The following is a 6,212-nucleotide window of genomic DNA, read 5'->3' as shown; positions in this document are numbered from 1 at the left end:
GTTCTGCAGTCACTGCTTGTTATCCCGAACATCCATCATGATGTGAGCCCACCACTCAGTGCTTGTTTCTCAAGCCCAAAAGTGGCGTTCCACTTTAGTCAGCACCTCTGTGAGTGCCACAAGCATTTTCGTGTCATAGCTACTACGTGTGGTGAGATCAATGTCACGCTCCTCTTACCTTTGTAGTTTAAGGAATAACTCCACTACCACTCGTGTTGTGTTAGTCAGAGCGAGCAGCATACTGCTCAACAGTTTGGCATACATTTCTGCAGACTGAAGAGGCAGAGCGTGCAGTACACAAACCGTTGTAAATGGTGCCAAATGCAGATGGAAGCACAGGGATTGCTGGGATGAGAAGCAATGCATCGTGGGGCATTGGGACAGGACCCACGATGACCCGTGACCCCCTCCACCTTCCCACAACTCTTAGTGGCAGAAGAGGAAGAGATGCTCTGTGGGATAGCTGCCCAGAGTGCACTGTTCTGAATACCATTGCAAGTGTCACAAGTGTGAATACGCTATTGCGCAGGCATCTGACAGTGTGAACACACAATAGAGGTTTCCCTTCAGCGCTCTCTGAGCAGTGCTGTAACTGCCGATGCTGTAAATCTGCCAGTGTAGACATAGAGACTGATGTGCAGAGGTCGCAGCAGAGAGGCTGGTGGGAGCAGAAGGTGACTGACAGTCAGCCGGCAAATGAGTGGCTAGCAAGGCCGTGAGCAGAACGAGCAGCTGGTGATGCAACAAGTGGCTGGCGAGGCGGTGAGGAACCACAGCTGACAGGGCGGCCAGCAGAGAGGAACTGCGGCTGGCGGGGCGGCCAGGTGACGAGGAGCAGTGGCGGGCAGGGCGGCCAGGCAGAGCAAACGCAAGCAAGGTGCCTTCTTGCCCAAGTGGGAGGTGAGCTCACACAGATGCACCTCTGAACCCTGGGTCCTCACTGACCAAGGACAATTACTGTGAGTGGGGTGTGGTGAGGGAGCAGAGAGGGGCACAGAAAAGGAACCTTTGGTTGTAGAACTCAAGAAGATGAGGTGGAAGGCACTGCCCCTCGCACGCTGGGGTGGGTGTCCTGCTCACAGTTTTATGATTATGAATCCTGCTTGTGGCATTTTCCCTAATTAATGTCGGGTGACTTCCCTCCATTCATTAAAAGGTTCTTTTCTCACTCAGCCTCTGTGCTTGTGAGTGGGGAAGTCTTGCCTCTCAGAGGCACCCCAGGGTGGTGTGTAATGTTCCCAGGTTACTGGGTGGGGGCTTGAGCTGGTTCTTTGTTGTATTGCTGAATTGAACCCTAGCTATTGAACCCGGCCCTGGTTGCTGCCGGCCCCACCTGGCAGAAGGGTTACAATGATATCTATAAAGCAGTAAGCAGGGCCCTGAATACACCCTTCAGCACTAAGCAGGCCACTAAATAGGGACATTAAAGGGGCCCCTGCATACACCTTTTGGAGAACTAAATGGGGCCCTGAATCGTCCATTTGAGACCCTAAACAGGGCACCGAATACAACATTTGGGGCACTAAACAGCCCAGAGTACGTCGTCTGGGGCTCTGAATAGGGCCCCCTACACACCAGACCCCAAAATATACCATTTGGGGCACTAAACAGAGAAGGCTAGAGTCCCACCATAGAAGCAAAGAGTGAGAGAGTGGGGGAAAAAAGACAGGAGAGGCTCTTTATGGGCCTCTGACAGGCCTGGGTCCAGCTTCCCAGGAATTGTTTGAAACCCCCTCCCTCCCCGCCCCGCTGGTTCACACAGCCCAGCTTCCATTAACCTTAGCTTTACCCTTTCCAGTCTGCATTGTTTTCTTCTTGCTTGGCTGAGACCCTCAGAAATGGCTGTGCTCCCTTCAGAAGTGCGGGTACTCTCGCGCCTTGCTCAAAAGAAGCCACTGCAGACAGCACCTGCAGACAGCACTGGGGATATTGCCAGTGTTGGATTAAACCTGAATAACTAAATACTGATTTTAATTGTCCAAACCCCACCTCACCCTGCCATAGGGCCTGAGGGCTGGACAATAAAATAACTACAAGGGTAATATAATAGTCTAATAAAACACTGCCCTCCCCACCCCCCAAGACCTAAAAATACCTGAAGGGAATCCCCTCAGGGAAGGGTTTGAGAGGGAAGGCAATGAATATTGGCTTGAGGGTTTCTTTTGGTGGCTCCCCCTTAGGATGGGGGATTTTGCTCCCTCCTTCAAGTTGTTGTGGCTTGACAGAGCTGTCTCATGCTGGAGCGCTGAAGAGCAGTGCATAAAATGAAACCAACCCTGCTGCAAAACCACACACGCTGAAGGGAGGTCTGGGTGTGGGTGCCGTGAGGAAGAAGAGGTAGAACGGGTTAGACGTGCTCCAGTCCCGCCCCCTGACTTCACTGTGTTCTCCTTTCCACCTGATTATGCCACAGATGCCTCAGCAAAGTCTGAGATGTGTTGAGCTGTCTGCTCTCTTCCTCTCTCTTCAGCTACAGCTGGGTGGGAAAGGCCATTTGGGACCTGCACGGCCTCTTTGCATGGGCATCTGTGGACACAGGCCGAGGAGAAGTAACAGCGGACCAGCTGCTGGGTGAAAGTAGCCAGGGGGACTGCAGAGGAAACATCCCCTGGAACAAAGTTGTTTGCAGAAATAAATACCAGGTAACAACTTAAACAAGTGTTCAAGGAAGGGTGCAGTGTCTCAATAAGTAGCTCCTCTTCCTCTCTTCTCAGTGTGTTGCAATGCAGCAGCCAGCATGCTTCCGGTGGTGACTGAATTCTGTGGGGACTGTCTTTTTAGACAGCAGTGTTGTTTAGGCACTGCCCTGTGAAGGATGGCACCACTGCAAGGGGGCCTGGCAGCTGGCTGGCCTGGCATCAAAAGATTCTGCTAGGGGCTAAGGATGAGAGAGTGTTAAACAGGGGCTGTGTGTCATCCAGGAGACTACTATATCAGAGAACTGTGTCTGCGTTTGTGTGCGTGCACACACGTATAAAACACCTGCTCAGGGTTTAAATTGTGTGTGTCTAGTCTGCGTGTTGGGGGGGGAAGGGAGGGTGCTAGAAGTAGAGGAAAAGTTTCCTGTTCACCCCTGACAGGAGGGGAAAATGTTTCTCCCAAACTCCCTGTTCCTTGGCTGTTGTGATGAGAGTTCAGCACGCTGTTTCAATCTACTTAACCACTCTGTGTGTGTGTGTGTCCATCGATTTCACTGTGTGTGTGTGTGTGTGTGTGTGTGTACATATCTCTCTCTATGTGTGTATGTGCATACACATATGTTTCCTAGTCAGGACTCTAATCACCAGACAGTGCTGTCTGACTTTCATATTATGAGGCAATACTATCTAGTGTTTAGAGGAGGACTGGCAGACTTCATTCTGTTCTTGGCTTTGCCGCTGATTCACCATAAAAATGTGCAAAAAGAACAGGAGGACTTGTGGCACCTTAGAGACTAACCAATTTATTTGAGCATAAGCTTTCGTGAGCTACAGCTCACTTCATCGGATGCATGTGGGCGACTCAATTAACCTGTCTGTGCTCCACCTTTCCTGGCTGTAAAACAGTGATACTAATACTGTTGAAAAGTTATGTGAGATACTTGGATGGAAAACGCCATGTAAGAGCAAAATAGCATTATAATGGTCTGCAAAATGCTTTTTGGCGCTTTCTGGATAAAGGGTGTTTTACAAGTGTCTGTACCAACAGCACTGTAACTAATATTGTTATTTAATGGGTTTTATTTATGAGCCAAATGTTTCTGTCATGCTAAGATCCAGATAAATATGGTCCTAGTGAAATCACTATTCTGTGCCTTTCTTTGCTGATTTAGTTTTAGGATTGTGTAGCTGTTTTTCTCTGTGCACCTTCTACTCATGGATGAGACATTAACTTAGATTACAGGCTGTTTACTGTGGTCAGTATAGTGGCTGACCGGCAGAGTACCCAATGTACCCAACAGCAGTGCTAACACTGATGCTTGCAAAAAGGTATTTGTCTAGTCCCCTTAACATTTTGGGGCCAGAGTTGCACTCCTGTATCACTGGTATGGCACTGTCCTAAAGTCAGCTTCCCTTCTGGTTGCCTCAGTCTTTTGAACGGAGCAGATAGTAATTTTGAATGTTTTTCTGATTGTAGAGTCAAGATACAGGAAGACCCCATTTACCATCAAAATATGACATGTTTCTCACTGCAACATCAATAGGAATTTGGCTGCTTAAAATGAAGTTTATATAATTTCTCAGTCCAGTCAGTGATCTGACCCCTCTGTAACTGTCCTTGTCAGTATTTTTAATCTTCAGTGGGTCTTTCATCTAAAGACATACTTTCATCTTTTTGATGAGTTTAACATAATTTTTTTTGTGGTTAACAATGTTATCATCTATATCAGTAGACCGTGCATTACTTTCGCTTTAATAATGGGGCTTGTCCCATTTGAAGTAGATTAAATTATTATGTTCTACAATACAGGTAAACTCCAGCTATTCAAAGGTCTCAGGAGATGTCCAAAACCTCAGATAATGGGAGGTTTGGGTTATTGGGGACTTGCCTTGCTATTTTTTAACTGCAGGCTAGTTAAAGGGTGTAAATTAAATGTCTACCTTCCAAAAACAGCTTAGGATCAAAGCAAAAAACTAAGCAAATAAAAAAAATCACCCTTACGTCAACATTTTAAGAGCAAGGCATCATACAAAGCAGCCCTGCCTGAAAGACCTTACAATCTTGGTAATAATATATGCAAATTGCTGGTAACTGAATAGGTAGTGATATTCGTTGGTGATGGAATAATGGTCATTCACTAGTCTTTCATGTCTGGGTTCACTACTGACTTTAGTCACCAGTGAAAGAAGTATACTGGTCTTGGGCAGAGTCCTCTCCTTTTGTGGCTCTGGGGTGGAGAATCATAGGAAAGAGCAGGACTTAATGCACAATGCAGCACTATCTGCAGACTTTTCTTGTGGCTTATTTTCAGTTTGCAAGGTGAGCGAGCAACTTGCTGAGGGTTTTCTCCGGCTCTTCGCCCTCCCACTCTGGCCCCACTGACATTTTCTCTTACATTTTGCTGAGTGGAGGACTGGTAGCTACATAGAGGAGTGAAGAACATGCTGCTTAGCCAGTCTTCCCCTCCATGTGGTCCCAGTGTAGCTTTTTCCCTGGCACTGCACAGTGGTTGGGGACATCTGACCTTTTTTAAAATTTTGTTTTGATTGTAAAAGCAGCCTAGTTAAACCTGAATAACAGACATAACCAGGGACATCCAATTTCATAACACCGATAATAAGCTAAACTCTTAGGTCCTGTTTTCAGGAAGAATTCATCTTATAACGCCTTGTAAAGAGAAGCAGAGAACGCCATGTGGCTGCTTCATGAACTGAAATATATCAGAGGCTGGCTCCAGAATCTCAAGAACTTAATGTGCCCTCCAATTTGCATGCGTGCCAGGTGGTTGCAGTGGAGCATGCGGTCAGACAAGGTTCTGTTGGAGACAACACAACCTAGTGTGTTGGTGTGAAAAGGGGACAAGATATGGGTGTACTTCTTAAAGGCTTCAGTCAATTCCTTGCAAAGCCCTAGGGACCTTTTTACATCATGTTAATGGAGAAGGACCTCATCAAGATTGGCATGTAGGTGTGGCAAAAAAAAGATGGCAGGATGAATGAATGCGGAATTCTTCTTGAAGGGCCTCGCACCACCTTAAGAAGAAGGGTCTATAAGTCACTAGGGAAGCTCACACCCTGCCCTGCCCTCAGGAGCTGCTAGTGGTTTCATCCAACAACAGACCCAGTGCCATACTGCTTGATTTAACAGCTATGAAGGGCATGAGTCCCACTCATGGTAGCAACTGGAAGGTCCCTCAGTACATAGGTCCAGTGTGAGGAAAAACCGGTTGAAACTCAGCTAGAGATGACAAGGCTATCTCTAGACACAGATCTGCCCCCTTGGAAACAGCCATTCCAGGACAAATCTGATTAATTTTATCCACAAAGAAGTTAGAAAACTCATCACAGTGATTAATATTTGACTATGTTTCCAGGCAACCTCAGCCAGTCCTGGCCAGATTGTACATCACCCAGAACAATCCCCCTGGATGACATTTTGAAAACACTACTTTACTTCCATGACAGGCATGCCCCAGGTTTTTGTAAGCTATCGTCTCCTGCTCATGCTGATTCCAATTACTCTCTCTCCATTACTCTCTTCCCTCATTACTTCTCCATCCAACTCTATTCCTC

General features: G+C 47.0%; 1 protein-coding gene across 1 annotated transcript in view; it reads left to right on the top strand.

The window, feature by feature from the left end:
• Positions 1-828: 828 nt before the first annotated feature.
• Positions 829-6,212, top strand: part of CRACR2A (calcium release activated channel regulator 2A) — a 93,405-nt gene continuing 88,021 nt past the window's right edge. The window contains exons 1-2 of the mRNA XM_073314558.1: positions 829-900; positions 2,471-2,642. The gene's annotated coding sequence lies outside the window, so the exon portion shown is untranslated. The remainder of the gene's footprint in view (positions 901-2,470; positions 2,643-6,212) is intronic.

This window comes from Lepidochelys kempii, chromosome 1 (assembly GCF_965140265.1).
Source record: "Lepidochelys kempii isolate rLepKem1 chromosome 1, rLepKem1.hap2, whole genome shotgun sequence".
Classification (NCBI taxonomy): domain Eukaryota; kingdom Metazoa; phylum Chordata; order Testudines; family Cheloniidae; genus Lepidochelys; species Lepidochelys kempii.
The sequence above is the reverse complement of the archived record's forward strand: the minus strand, read 5'-3'. Positions and strand labels throughout refer to the sequence as shown.